At 32.2% G+C, this 15931-nt stretch overlaps 1 protein-coding gene across 1 annotated transcript in view; it reads left to right on the top strand.

Annotated features, from left to right (window-relative positions):
* The window catches only part of LOC126776773 (uncharacterized), a 257517-nt gene that overhangs the window by 83237 nt on the left and 158349 nt on the right, over positions 1-15931 (top strand). The window contains exon 2 of the mRNA XM_050499524.1: positions 10233-10269. The gene's annotated coding sequence lies outside the window, so the exon portion shown is untranslated. The remainder of the gene's footprint in view (positions 1-10232; positions 10270-15931) is intronic.

Raw genomic sequence — 15931 nt, 5'->3', positions numbered from 1 at the left:
AGGTGGCCCACATGCTCGTCCACCTTCCTATTCTTTAAAAAAATATATTGACGCAGTGACTTTATTAGACCTACCTCGAATTGTTCAGTTCCATACAAACAAGTTACATTCACTTCGTTTAAGTTCAGTAACCAGCAAGTGCTGAACTTCAACGTATATTATTGTGGTGAGCGTGTAAGTGTAATTATAAAAACTTGAGACAAGAATTGCGTCTCAAGATTCCTGCAAACACTACGTCTCGAGTTTTGCGACGATAAGAGTTGTTATCTATTTCAGCAGGTTCGCTCGGGTGACTTCCATTAAATGTTTTATTAAGGCTTAGAGTCGCTTAAATTTTAATGAGTAGTTTCTTATAAATTTGTGAAAAAATAAAATATATAGTTAGGAGATTACTTGAGCTCTACAATATTGTTGTAAAAAAAAAAGACGAGCGACAATTTTAAATCACCGTTTTGATGGTGGACTGAAGGGTAAAGTAATTAATTCATTATTGGCACGACTTGTAATTTGTGAATACGTTCAATTATGTAATTAGAATTTTTAAGAGTAAATGTGTGAGTTATTTTCATCAATTTGTATGATTTGGTGTTCTATTTTTAAAAAGACCAATTCTTTTTTTTTATATATATATATTCGCCGGGAGGGCAAATGACTCTACTCCACCTGATGGTAAGTGGTAGTAGAGTCCAAACGCGACGACGGCCAGTACAGACGGGAAAAACATTCTGCACTAGCCGCCTTCGCCTTGCCGGCCCGCAAGATGCCTCTTCACGCCTCGTTTGAAGGAACCCGGCTTGTAAGAGGAGGGGAACACGTGAGCTGGTAAGGAATTCCATTTTTGAATTCAAGGTTTTTGTAAAACCTTCTCCTCAAAATGAGGAGAGGAGGCCTTTAGCCCAGCAGTGGGACATTCACAGGCTGTTTCGGATCGGATCGGTAAAATCAGTGTCACATTTAGATGCTATATATATATCATCTTAATTCTATCTATTTATCTTATTATATCTAGAAATTCTATACCATTACACGTACATACATACACTTAAGTAAAGTAAAATAATCATACACACTAATTTCTAAAAAAACTTATTTCAATCACATTAAAGGTTTCTAAGCTCTTTATTATAATTTTAAAAATGTAGTGATAATATTTAGTAATTTAAACGTATACTTATTTGAAAGAATGAATTATTATAGCACAGACAAATTAGCATTACATATACCAAAAAAGCTTTAAAAGTAACTATAAAAATATTATAAAAAATATATTAAGCTATTATTAATAATTCATCTAAATATTAAATTCGCGAAAAATTTTTGATCGTTTAAATAAACTATGAAAATATTAATAAAGCTATTACTGAAATTAAAACATATGGTAGTATTTAACGACTAGACTGTGTTAAAAAATCACTCAGGAAATACATTGTATACAAAACTCCATTTTAAAAATTGGTTATTCTTAAAAATGTCACGTTCGTTAAAATTTGTTCAAGATAAAAAAGCAGTTTTACGAAATATAACGTCGACGAAAAATGTTTTTTTTCAATCGTTTATTTATAAATATACTTAATATTTCTAAAACTACTAGCTAGAATTACAATGTGTAAAAGGCAATATTTTTCTATATATATGTATATAAACAGAAAAGACAAAACAGTACAGTTTTTAATCCTCTGTTTGTGGACTGATTTTCGTTTTTTTAATGTAAGGTGATAAAAAATCTTCGAAAAATGAAAATTTAATTCAATAACAATAATTTGACCACACGAGCGAACGCTAGTCGATAAAACAATAAAAAAAATATTATTTATTTTGATAAGTTTGTATGCAGTTCAATTATTTTTTTTCCATTTTTGTTAAACATAAATAATATGGTTGCGGAAGTTATATATAATCCTATCCAGGAACGATAAACTAAAGTTACACCTTACACAATGGCATTGTAAGAAATGTCAACCATCGCTTACATAGCCAATGCGCCACTAATCTTGGGCACTAAGATGTTATATCCCTTGTGCCTGTAATTACAATGGCTCACTCACCTTTCAAACCGGAATACAACAATAACAAGTATTTCTGTTTTGCGGTAAAATATCTGATGAGTGGGTGGTACATACTGGTGGTAGGGCTTTGTGCAAGCTCGTCTGGGTAGGTACCACCCACCCACACCTAATATTTTATATTATTCTATTATTAACAATAATAAAATATAGCAAATGTAATTTAAAGCTAAATTTTGCTGATCCCATGCTTTATATATTGACAGCTGAAAATTTTGGTTAATACTAATATAAAGCTGAAGCTAAGCTGATGGATATAAGCACTGCACTGTCAACATATCACAGGGTAGGTAAAAAATACTAAGTCATAACCAATACTCTATAGAATCCTATAAATTTTTGCTGTAATGCCGAGTATCCCAGTCATCAAAATTCTCTATGTAGATTCTATCCGAGAACTCGCACGGCATACAAAATGACCCCAAGAATCGCCTATGTGACTAATGGAAACATTTTTCACGGGAATAGAATTCGTGGCATTCGAGATTTGTAAATTTGATTTATCTTTATAATCTGTTTATCTTTATAATAAAAATTCTACCAACCCGCATTGGAGCAGCGTGGTGGAATAAGCTCCAAACCTTCTCCTCAAAAAGAGGAGAGGAGGCCTTTAGCCCAGCAGTGGGACATTCACAGGCTGTTGCGGTTTTAATAAAATTGTAAGCGGATCGTGTTTGTTTACGTAGTTTTGAGAGGGATTTTAATATTTTTAGTGATATAGGAGCTAAGAATACAAAATTTGTTCCTTGCGTCCTGAAACTATGATGAAGTCCTTCTGACTGCTTCGAGCACGGCGGCCATTTTTAAGGAATCCTGCCAACTGTATTGGTCATATTATATTGCAGGCTCTTAATAACAATGAGTCAACGAAGAAGTCGTCGTCATAGATTCCAATGGAAACTTTAAAAATATGAAGGCAAAGCAAAATAACGTACGTAGTAGCGTACAACAATTTATCGATACGATATAGAGGCACGGACAGCACGACTGTGCAGAAATAATAATAACAATGAAAAAAAATGTATTGCACAAATGTAACACAAGTGCACTTTTTATACTGTCACTTCGTTCTAATGAAACGGCAAATCCGACATGACTAAAAAAAAAGCACAGGACCAGCAGCTTTCTTTCCAAGACACGGAAGTATACGGGAGTACACGATAGTATATAGATTTTTCAACATAAAAAATCTACTTCTTATTGGAACTTGGATTTGTACCCAGGACTCGTGATTTGTTGCCTTACATGCTAGCCACTAGATTAACGAGGCAGTCAAAACTAAACTATAATAATATCATATAAAATTTCTATTCCAAAATGCTGAGTTCCGTAACACATTCGTATAACACTTTTGGCAAGATGCAAAAGGAATATTAATCAACGGTTGTTATTCATGATAGAACCTTCTCGTAGAAAGTTAAAGTTTTCGCCTTATGAATACCATCATGAGACCACCGGCTCAGTTAGTTTGATATAGATCTTAGTTATAAGGAAGTTTTAATGTAGGATTGTATGGGGAAATATTTAGTTGCTTTGCAATTTTTGAAAAGTTGTATAAAATATATAAGCAAAATAAAATAGAAAGAATTTATTCGATTCTATTTGATTATAACGCGAAATAATTTTTACTTAAATCAATTTAAAAAAAGGTGATATAAAGTACGAAAAAATAATTTAGGAATTTAAAAAAGTGTACGTAATTTTAAACAGGAAATGATAAATGATCATTTTATATTCAACATTTTTTGTTATTTATTTTTTGGTTCACTTGATGTAGATGAAGGTAATTATATCAACAGATGCTTAGCAAATCACTTACAAATATGATTATTATAACATAATTATTAATATTTTGCAGAAAAAATAGGAATGTAAATATTGTATTGCATCGTACTCGTTATGTTCGATACATTTAGTTTGCTTCCATCGTTGAGCTAGTTAGCTTAAAAGGTCACAAATCCTGAAATTCTAAGCATTCTCAGTAGCATCAAGCACGTTGACAAAGTTGTCAACTTTGAATCCTCCTTACCACAGAAAACGCGTAAAGTCGGTCCTACGCTTGAACTGTCTCGGGTTGTGTCAGATTTTCTTCTTTTTTTTTATAGAATAGGAAGGCGAACGAGCATATGGGCCACCTGATGGTAAGTGGACACCAAATGCCCTTACACAATGGCATTGTAAAAAATGTCAATCACAGCTTACATAGCCAATGCACCACCAACCTTGGGCACTAAGATGTGATATCCCTTGTGCCTGTAATTACAATGGCTCACTCACCTTTCAAACTGGAACACAACAATATCAAGTATTTCTGTTTTGCGGTAGAATATCTGATGAGTGGGTGGTACCTACCCAGACGAGCTTGCCCAAAGCCCTACCACCAGTAAAATCATTCCATTCCGTTCAAAATAGAAAGGGCACTTGTGGTTGCATATACACTTCTATACCATATTGTATATACTGCATAATACAGCGTAAATATATCTACTTTTATTATGTATTTTAATGCGCGTATGGTTTTTTAATTTACTCATTTGTTTTTCTCTTATTATATTGTCGAATATTTTGCGATCAACTTAAAGTTAAATAGAATATATTGCTTTATGGATAAGTAAGATATAACAGACAATACGCTACGGCTTCCTTCCGTTTTGAAGATAAGGTATTGAGATTGTATTTCTCTAATTTGCTTCAATTCAATCATGTGGATACACATAAGGGTGACTTTCATCTGAAAAATGCAATTCCTTAATAATTGAGCATGATACGGATTATAAAGTCATATTAAGCACGTGAAAAAGTATGAGATGCTTGCAGGTTCGATTCCTTAATCTTCGATTGAAATTGACTTGTTCCATCCACGCGTCCATCTCGGCTGTCATTGATTACAAAACTTCATTATTTTTTATATATTGAAGTTATTAAATAATATAATTAATAGATTAAGTTATTAAATAAATTAAGGAATTAAATAATCTTACGAGTGTCAGTACTTATAAAAAAAATTAACAAATACAATCCCTAATTGTTTCTCATCATTTTCAAAATACTGAATAATATATTTGTGGTGTGAAGTGTTTTTCGTTTTAAAAAATTAAAAACTTAATAGAATATTAACTCTAGCTTTTGAATAAGACTTTGATATAAAAATTATCTTCAGTCTACATTAGACCAACTAGTCGCTGATCTCTTTCACATTTGTGATACTATCGTGAGTGTGTTACTAATGGCATTTCAATAATATGCCTTGGTGGAAAAACTCTGTACACAACACATAGGTAACGAATTAGGACGTTGGTGCCGTGTCTGAGCACGTAAACTTTACAGTCAGTACGCAGTAAAAGAACTAGAATATAAACTCTATAAACTCAGTGAAACTTGATGGGTGTGTACTGTATGTTTCCCAATTATAATAAAATACAAAATATAACAGCTTGTAAATGTCTCACTGCTGAGCTAAGGCTTCCTGTCCTCTCGAGGAGAAGGAACACACTGCTCCAAAGTAGATTGGTGGACACACATTTTATTCGACACGTGAAGATTTTCTCACGATGTTTTCCTTTACCGTTCAAAAAACGCACCGAAAACTCAATATTGCTTGCCTGGGTTCAAACCCGATTCGGTTCTTCAGCATAGATTCACGTGTTCTAACCACTGGACCATATCGGCTCCCCCAGCAGAATAATTTTAATTCAAGCAAAGTATAATTTTAGAATTTTATGAAATAAATGAAGAGCCTTATATTTTACTGGTATACTCGAAGAGGTTCCTCCAAAAAAGTTTAATTAAATTAAAATCAATTAGTTTTTTTCTTTTAATCAGCCTTTTTCCCGCTTGTAATTCCCAAAAGTAAAATCAACTTTCAATTTCGACCGGAATGCTTTTAACTTTTTTTTTATCCCAATTTATGTTTACTGCTGAAAATTTATTAATAGTTTTCTCTTGCGATTTCTGTACGTTGATGAATTTACTGCATTGCATTCGGTAACGTTATCTTAATCGAGTCTGAATCTAATGTAAGTATAAAATTAAGCGTCTGCGAATAAGTATGTTACCATAGATAGAACACGTGGATCTTAATTAAAAATCACGGTTTCAAATCCAAGCGAGCAATTCTGAGTTTTAATGTGCTTCCTGTAGATGAATCAAATATAAAATCGAACCATTGCTGGGTTAAGGCCTCCTTATCCTTTGAGGAGAGGGTTTGTAGCTTACAGGTTAGATGATATGATAATGAGTTGTTCATGTATGTGTCGAAGCTCGGTCATACCTTTATTACAACTACTTGAATTTTTTAAATTTTATATTTTTTATTAGATTTATTTTACTCGTGTTGTATTCTTGTAAAAGTGTTTCACGGATTTAGTGTAATCATCAACGGTAAATTGATAGTTTTATTTTTATTCTGGTAATAATTTAATATTTTACCGACTTATCTCACACGGGTTTACGCTAAGCCTAATGTAATTGACTGGTTACAATTCTGAGTTTCTTTAAATGAATAAATAAATGATTATTTTTATTTAAACTTTGTTATAAAGTGTATTTTTAGTTTTCGAATCTCTCTTTTACGAGCTAATTAATGCTCGTAAAAAATTCATACTAATTCGCTAGGTCTCGACACTTCTGGTTCAAGTTTTCGTCATGAATTTTTTTTAATCGTATTTTGTATTCGAATTTATCTATTACTTACAAAAATAATAAATATAAAGTATATATACTGGATGACTTATTTAAGCGTTTCTATAGAAACAAATCAATTTTTTTTTATTGAGATAGGCTTTTACCAGCCAAAAGCAGGAAGCCAAGATGGCCGAGAGCCTAGTGGTTAGAACGCGTGAATCTTAACCGAAGATCGTCGGTTCAAGCCCAGGCAAGCACCACTGAATTTTCATGTGCTCAATTTGTGTTTGTAATTGATCTTGTGCTTTACGATGAAGGAAAACATTCTGAGGAAATCCGTATGTATCTAATTGCAATGAAATCCTGCCACTTGTGTATTCCACCAACTCGCATTGGACCAGCGTGCTGGAATAAGCTTCAAAACTTCTTAAAAAAGAAAGGAGACTTTAGTTCAGCAATGGGACTATCACAGGCTGTTACTTTACTTTTACAAGTATCGTCAAGCGCTATTGCCATTTCGGAATGTGGATTCTACAGAGAAAAACTATCACTAAACGAATGAACGAATAATAATAGTGATTTACGACTGATGAGCCGTATTAACTAGACCCGTAAAATAATGAAGAAAAAAGCGGAATCTTTAGTACTATAATTTAAAGTACCGATAAATTTCACTCAAGTACGTTGAACTCGTACCCGCACTCGTAATATATTTTAAGATTATGTATGGTTCGTGGAGTACTCTCACGTATATACAAGAGAGTGGTTCGTGTACAAAAAAAAGCCTGGAATGATACACAAAATACAACTACCATTAAAAACGAAAAATATCTAACCCTTCTTCAACTTCATTAGCTTATAACTCATACAAAAATGTTGATTGTGCGTTTAAATTCGGCGGAATAAATTCTGTTCGTTGTTGTGTTGTTTTTTTTTTCTAGTGAAATGAATCCAGTCGAGTCTGAAACTGACGGCTAACTTCGAATTGTATTTGACCTCAAAAGATCAAATCGATTAACCTTATAGAAAGTTAGAAAGCCTTTATTCATTTTCACAAAGGTATTATTTATGTGTAGGCTTAATAAAGAACGTACAGGTAAAGTTGCTCTGCATTTGGATTATTGCGCTCATTCTGATTTTAAAAATTTAAATATACAATATATTTTTACGAAAAAAGTGGACTATTGCTAAATATATTTACTTGGTGGTAGGGTATTGTGCTCGATTGGGTAAGTACCACCCACTCATCAGATATTCTAGTGCTAAATAACAATACTTAGTATTGTTGTATTTTGGTTTGAAGGGTGAGTGAGTCAGTGTCACTACAGACACAAGGGACATAACATATTAGTCCCAAGGTTGGTGGCACTTTGGCGATGTAAGGAACAGTTAACATTTCTTACAGCGCTTATCAGTCTATGAGCGAAGGTGACCACTTACCACAAGGTCTACATTACCATTTGCTCGCCCGTCTACCTTTTTTATAATTAAAAAAAAAAAAAAAAACTAGCAAAACCCGGCCGACGTGAGTTTGCCAGTTATATTCTTTTTAATGTTACCTACATGGAAATTTTAACATTACTGGGATATAGTTATAGTAAATCTAGCCAGATTGTAAATTGACAAAAAATTATTGACGGTGAATTGATGTTTTAAATATAACAGGCCAATGTGAGTGAAATTATAAAAACACGGTTATAAACTATCAATTTTTTTTACAATTTATTGTAAATTACATGTTAGAAATTCGAATAAAATCTCTCTATATTTATTATAAACTGACGGGCCTTACAATTTTACTGTGACACTTACATATAACCAATTATCATGTTGATTGATACAGTTTACGTGCTGCAGCGCCATGTAGCGGCAACACGTCATAATAGAAGGTGTAAAAAACGTTTCCTTGAAAAAAATACATATAACTGTACCAATTTTCACAGTAATTGATCAAACAATCATCAAGTGTATTTATTTCGAACAAATATACTAACATCTATTCCATAATAATAATAGTGTGGTACGGTAGAGTAGAATAGTGCCGTCATTCTAGCCTAGAGTAAAGCCGGGAGGAACGAATTTGAATAGTGAAGCTCTTCAACGGCACTGCCAGCTGCATTCACATCGGAAATCATGACATCGATACGGGGCGAAGAATTGAAATACCAAAGAGGAAAATATACCAGTGTGTATATACAAAGGCTACATTTATACGACAGCGTATCACATGTAGTGTTTGCAATAACTCGTCACATGAAGAACTTCGTGTATTAATTACACAAGGATGGTGACGACGCGGGAAAATGCTTAGTAGGGCACAAATGGTGACCACAAAGAAGATTCTAGACTATATAATCTTACAAAAATAAGGACTGGTGGTAGGGCTTTGTGCAAACTTATCTGGGTAGGTACCACCCACTCATCAGATATTCTACCGCAAAACAACTATACTTGGTATTGTTGTGTTTCTGTTTGAAGGGTGAGTGAGTCAGTGTAATATGCCTCTACAAGGGACACAACATAATATAAATATATCTTATATCTACCTCTCTCTATAAATAACATCTTAGTTCCTAAGGTTGGTGGCGCATTGGCGGTGTAAGCGACAGTTAACATTTCTTACATTGCTAATGTCTATGTGTTTTGGTGGTCACCAAAGGACTACCAACTTACCATCGGGTGGTCCATTTGCTCGTCTGCTTACCTATGATATATATAAAAAAAACAAGAGGAAGGCAAACAAAAAAAAAGTTGTAAACCAAAAATTGTTTTGCGATGCTACCTGGAAATATGGAAGGCACTTAAAACAACTAACTAAACTAATAAAAAGATACATGAACAACACGTCTGTGTGTACTACAAGAAAACATAAAAAAATGTGTTAATAATTGTTATATATTATAATAATAAATAAAAGAAAACAATTGCTATTGTTATCAGGTACTAGTGTCATTTACAGGTTATTGCTCTTAATTACAGGCACAAGGGATATATAACATCTTAGTTCCCAAGGTTGGTGGCGCATTGGTGATGTAAGCGATGGTTAACATTTCTTACAATGCCATTGTCTATGGGCGTTGATGGCCACTTACCATCTGGTAGCCCATATGCTCGTCCGCCTTCCTATACTATAAATGTAAGATATATAATATTTTATTTTATTTGCACTCCAAGGTCCTGTTTGAAGTGAAAACAGAACAAAGATACGAGTCCCTGTAATTTGAAATATTGAAGGAATATTTGCGTCTTTTGTTTGCTTTAGCAACAGTTGTAAGTGAGGAAATAAAAATTATATATATTTTAAATAAACGTAATTATGGTACTCAATGGCATACGAGTATTTAGTATGTATGTGGAAATTTCTTGTGCTCAGTTTTTATTTATAATTTATCTGCAGCTTGGTGGTGAAAGAACACATCGTAAGGAAACAACAAAAATATATGTGGTGATTGAGAATCTGAAGTTATGCCTAAAAATTTGAAAAATATTAAGTAATATTGAAATTTATATTGAAAGCAATTTTACCAAAACATAATTTTGTTTCAGATTGGACGTTTGACGCACATGTTTGCAGCTGACAAGGGTATGTAGTATATTTTTAAACCCTCTGGTAAAAATAATACGCGTGGTGGATAACTATGCCGTTCTTGAAACAATAAAATTCTTGCCAAAACACATTCAACTGTGTACTTTATCATTTGTTTATTCTAATATTTCAATAGTCGATGTGGTCGCAACGAGAGTTGACTCCAAAACTCGTGTTATTTCTGAATTATTTATTGTTATTAGCCCTATTTTTATCAGCATCACCATCTTGGGGGAAGATTACCGATATGATTCTCCATTTCTTTCCTCAAGCTGAGCCGAGATAAGGTAAGCGTGAAGTTTAAGTAAGATGAACATCATAATGTTAGCGTTTAGTTTTTTGAACGATAACCGGCGGCGAGCTGTCAATGGTTCTTTTTTTGACGGATAAAACGTCATTCGATCGGGGGCGACAGCGAATGAGAGTGTGTCCCGTGTGAATTGTGTCTGTGACATTTTAAAATAAAAACTGTTAATAAATTTGATTGTGTTTTCCTACAATTCATTTGGAAAGTTCGGATTCACCCATTAAATATCTGTTCCTGCTAGTGACTTTCAACAATAAGGGTTACTCTTGCGAGAACACAACTCTTCGCAGAGAACTTGCTAGCTTCTGTAAGTTTAAACATTGCTTAGCGGTTGTCACACAGATTTCGATCTTTCTGTCATCCTTGATTTGACATTCAAAAGAAGAAAAAACTGCATTGTTTAACTGATCACCTGCTAAACAATTATTATTAGTAAGGCCGTAAATTACTTGGATATTTAAGATCAAAATGTTTATATAGTGAATTAGTACAATTTTGTTAATATATCAAGTAGTTGATGTCATTAATTCCTTATAAATATGATACGAACTTTTCACAGACGCGTGACCTATCTACGTATCCTCCACATAAACTCTTGGTATATCTCTTATAGTTTAGGCTTAACTTTGAGTAAAGTTAAGTAATAACTTAATCCAGAGTTTAGAAGTTGGAATCTTTGTGAAATAGCATAACTTAATTGTATTAACTTAACGTGATATTTTTTCTGTCATTAATTACCGACAATTTATTTTATTAATCAAGAATTACTTTGATACATGAGCCGATATGACAAGGAACATATGAATTTTAAATGAAGATTGCGGGGCGGGTTAAGTCTTGGTCAAGCATCAAGTTGATCTCCTGTTTAGCAGTTAAGGAACACATTGCAAAACCTGCATAATATGTCGGATGAAAATCTGGATGTAAAAAATTAACAATATGGCTTAAATTCAAAAATCGAATTCAATGAATTTTAATCAAATAAGATTTAATTCGATAAATTTGAACTAAGACGTTATGCCCCATGTGGTAGTGGTAGTTGTAGCGGGTAGGGTAAGTGAACTCATTCCAAGCAGAACACAACAATATTGATTCGATTGCTGTTTGACAGTAGACCATATGATGTGAGTAGGTATCACACTACTATATCTACTGTGTAGGGCTTGCAAAAAACCGTACCACAGAAAAAAATATATATATCCAACTTGAAAAATTGTAAATTACTTCTAATCTTCGTGCGTTTTTATCATCTATCAGGAGATCCATAACTACCGTATCTACCGGCCAAGCTTGTTTACTATAAATTTTGTGCATATTTACCGCATCAAGTCTCTTGAGAACGTTTTAGTTAGCAATTTTAACCACTTTGAGTCTGAGTGACATCTGAATTTCATACGGCTCTTTGATGTCGGCGTTGTTATAACAATACACCGCATTGCCTTTGTATTTACAAGATGTGTTAAAAGCATTACACAGAATAGCATGGAAATGGCACATTGCAAGCGATATTATCAATAGTAATAAAGGATAACAGCTACTAAATATCTGACAGTTGGGCAAAGGTCTTTTCTCAATCGATCTTCGATCACACTGTTCCAATTCGGCAGTTTAATAGAAGTTTTTCACTGTCTCTCTTCATTGTTGAGCACTATATCGAGTGATTATAGTGACTTTAGTGATTATGCTGAATAAAGCAGTTAAAAATTTAATAAACATAATGACAAATATTTGACTGGTTTAGATACTGATTCATTTCAAATGCCGTTTCTGTAATCCTGAAAGTAACTCATATATGTAAGCCTGAAGGGAACTATTGAAATTTTCTATCATTATCTATCTTTTTATTTTAATATATTTCTTTTTAATACAATATTGATTGTAATGATCATTCTTGGGTGTAAAATTTTAACGTTTGTGGGAAATATTTTTGACGTTAAAACTAATTTTTCGCTTTGCAATTTTATTTATTAACAAATATATATTTATATTTTTTGTGTAAGCAAATGGCATACGACCAACCCAATTATCTAAGATAAATAATATGAACGCCTTGAACGTAAGTAAGAAAGCTTAAGTATTCTTTGATAAATAGCAAATCCGATCTTGAGACGATGAATGACCCTCCTATCACCAATGGAGGAATGTGATTAAGTAATACGTAACTCCAAAGTTTAATCAAGTTTTTAGGTATAAGATTTTTTTTAAATAATAGGTAAGCTATTTACAATAATATAATTATTTTAAATTCTAGCTTTATTTAAATATATCTGTCTGGGTCTGTATTTAAGTTATATAGTTTTATAAATTAATATAATTTTTGGGATAAATCAACTTTTACTTTGTCTTAAAGAAAACAAAATTACATAATAAATTATGAGCGTAAATCATTTTGTTTCTTATATTTTTTACAATAAATTAAAGTAATAATAATTTAAAAACGATTCATAAAAATAAAAATATATACAATATGTAACATGTAATTTGATTTGATAGCACTCGATAGCTAGGTAGGACGTATAAATAGGATCTCAAACACGACTTTGACATACCAAAATCTTGATACGGCATTTGCTTCGAGACAACGGCTTGAAGGAGAAATTTCCGTTTCTTGATAGATGTCAGGTTTGGGAAAATTTCGATTTAGTTTGAACTGTGTATTTGCTGATACTCAATGTTGCTATGTCTCGTTCGTGTAGTTCAAGGCCTTTAGACTGTAGAACGGGAGGTATAAATTCATTTAGAAAAAAGTATATAGTATCCATATAGAATTTAGTTTTTGTTAAAAAAATGATTGTGCATAAATATTATCTAATCAGATATATATTATAAACCACAATAAGTTTTTATTTGCCCGACCTGGGATTGAACTCAGGACCTTGGGATGTACCGCTGAAGGCTAACTACTAGACCAATGAAGAATAATAGAAAAGAATAGATGAATGAATTTCATTTCTCATCTTCATCTTTTCAATAATAAAACTAAAATAAAATTTTACAAATTATTATTTCAAAGATAATTTTATTCCTTAATATTATAATTAATTTGTTATATATTCCTATAGTGAATATATTCCTTCTCGTTAGATTTAATGTTATTTAAAGATTTAATTGATTGAATATATCAAGTCCCACGAAACCAAAATATTTAATTTAGACGCATTACACTTGCTTATTGGTCGTGAGATATTTACCACCTTTTAGGAAATAAATATTTCAGATCTGAGAGTCATAAACTGATAAAAGATAGTCATCTAAGATAAGAATCACATTTTTTCAGTGTTATATTATAATTTTTATTTTATTAGTGTTATTTAAATGATGAAAATATTAACTTAATCGAGTACAAGATTATATTATGTATACAAGACAGATAAAATGGAAGCTTCTCTAGATAACATCGCATTTCTTTAGGAATGATATGTAAATATGAACGCTGTCTCGTCACATCTGCGTATGTAAAGAGGCCAACCAGAACATACGATGAAAACGGTTTCATTTTAGCCCTGCATGAACACTTATCGCGGAAACCACGTGTGAGAAATGTTAATGAATTCGTTCCCCATGGAATCGGTAAAAGCGGCTTATTCTGATTTTCCACTTTTCGTAAAACTGGATAACTGTGATGTTAGAATAACCCCTTTTACACAATGTGACAGAAATTACGCTGCAAGGTGGCTGTATAGAGCTATTAAAGTGTCACGCGTAGCGCAATATTGTGTTGCTTTTAAAATTGGCCATTCATTGCCAGGAGCTGTCTGACGAGCGTGGAGGTAGGATTAAGCAATAGAATTTGCAGTGATTCAAAGCTCTTATCATGCCTTTTTATTGTGTTTCGTTTTTATATGTAATAAATATATAAAATAACACTCTATATTCACTGTATGTTTATCCTATTTATTTAAATCACCTGCAAATCAATTATATAAAACTAATTGCACCCTTTTAAAAATATAGTTAGATTTTTCATGAACATAATCTTTTACAGCCTTATTTATAAACTGTTTTGGCTGTTTAGTTAAACCATATAAATTTCTCTCTTTTGTGATCAATGATTTGAAATTTGATAGATAATGGTACAGCATTGTTTCACTAATCATTCCAAAACATTATTTATATGTAAAACCTTATATTTATAATTTAGCAATAGCAAATTAAAATCAAGTAATGATTTTTATTCTATGGTATTTTGTTCTGAAATTTCCTTAATCATTTTGCATTAAAAATATAAAAAGCTACACTTGTAATTAGTTGTCACGGTGAATTCATCCAATTGCGTGGTGATAGCTGTCAGCGTAGCGATAAAACCATTTTGTTGTGAAACTTTTAGACTCTGATACCGCTTTTGCATTTTTTAGGTATAACAATACATACATATTTAAAGTAATAAATGTTCAGGTAAGGTTAAATTTAAGGTTGAATTCGGGAACAGCATTTGTTTGTGTAACTCGTGAAACGTGTGAAAGTAAAACAAAACGTTTCTACGAAGTAATATCACTTTTGTCCAATATTTTACGTGACTACAATTTTTCCCAACAGTGGACTACTTACGGACACTTTTAGAATTGTATACTCTAAAATATTTCTAAAATAAGCACCATCGTAGTATTTTATATTTGAAGATTAAAGAGGAAAGACTTTTATAATTAATCCATAGTTTTTATCGCTTTTAAAAATGTCTTAATTAGTTAAACAAAAAAATCTTCTCGAATTTCAAGTATCCACTACCAACAAATTCTGTCCATAAATAACAGAAGGCTCCTTCACCACTTAGTGGATGAGTTATTTTTAATACTTAGCCAAACTTTTTAAGAGCCCTTAATAAATTCATGTAACTGGAAATTTCCCAAACGTTGGCCAACTTTGAAATTTTTAAGGCTAGCCGACTTCCAAGGTCAACGCCAACTTTGCAAATTTTAGGACCAACTTTTCAGAATTGGTTCAATTGTCGAAATCTGATGTTTTTTTGTTTGGAGTGACTTTCGAAGTTTGCATTCAGAGAAAAACAAAGCTAATGAAGTATTTTATAAATTTGTCTTCAAAATATGTTTGTAGACATTCTTATTCATATTCAACTTTTATGTGAATCTACTAACAAGCAGCTTATTAAATGGAACAATTTAATCTTAATCGAAGATCGGATTTGTAAATCTGAGCAATAAAATTCCTCTTATACAAGATAAAAGAAAACATCAAAAGGAAACTACTTGCCTGAGTAATCTTAAAAATCGTCGGATATCGAGTTTAACCAGCAGCACAGCGGTATAACTTTAAGTATTAGTATAATTATTACGAGTAGTAACTAAATAGTAACAATCTATGCAATTTACATTACATCTCGAAAAGGGTTTTTCC

The sequence above is a fragment of the Nymphalis io genome, chromosome 21, assembly GCF_905147045.1.
Source record: "Nymphalis io chromosome 21, ilAglIoxx1.1, whole genome shotgun sequence".
In the NCBI taxonomy this organism is placed as follows: Eukaryota; Metazoa; Arthropoda; class Insecta; order Lepidoptera; family Nymphalidae; genus Nymphalis; species Nymphalis io.
This window is presented reverse-complemented; position numbering and strand designations above follow the sequence as displayed.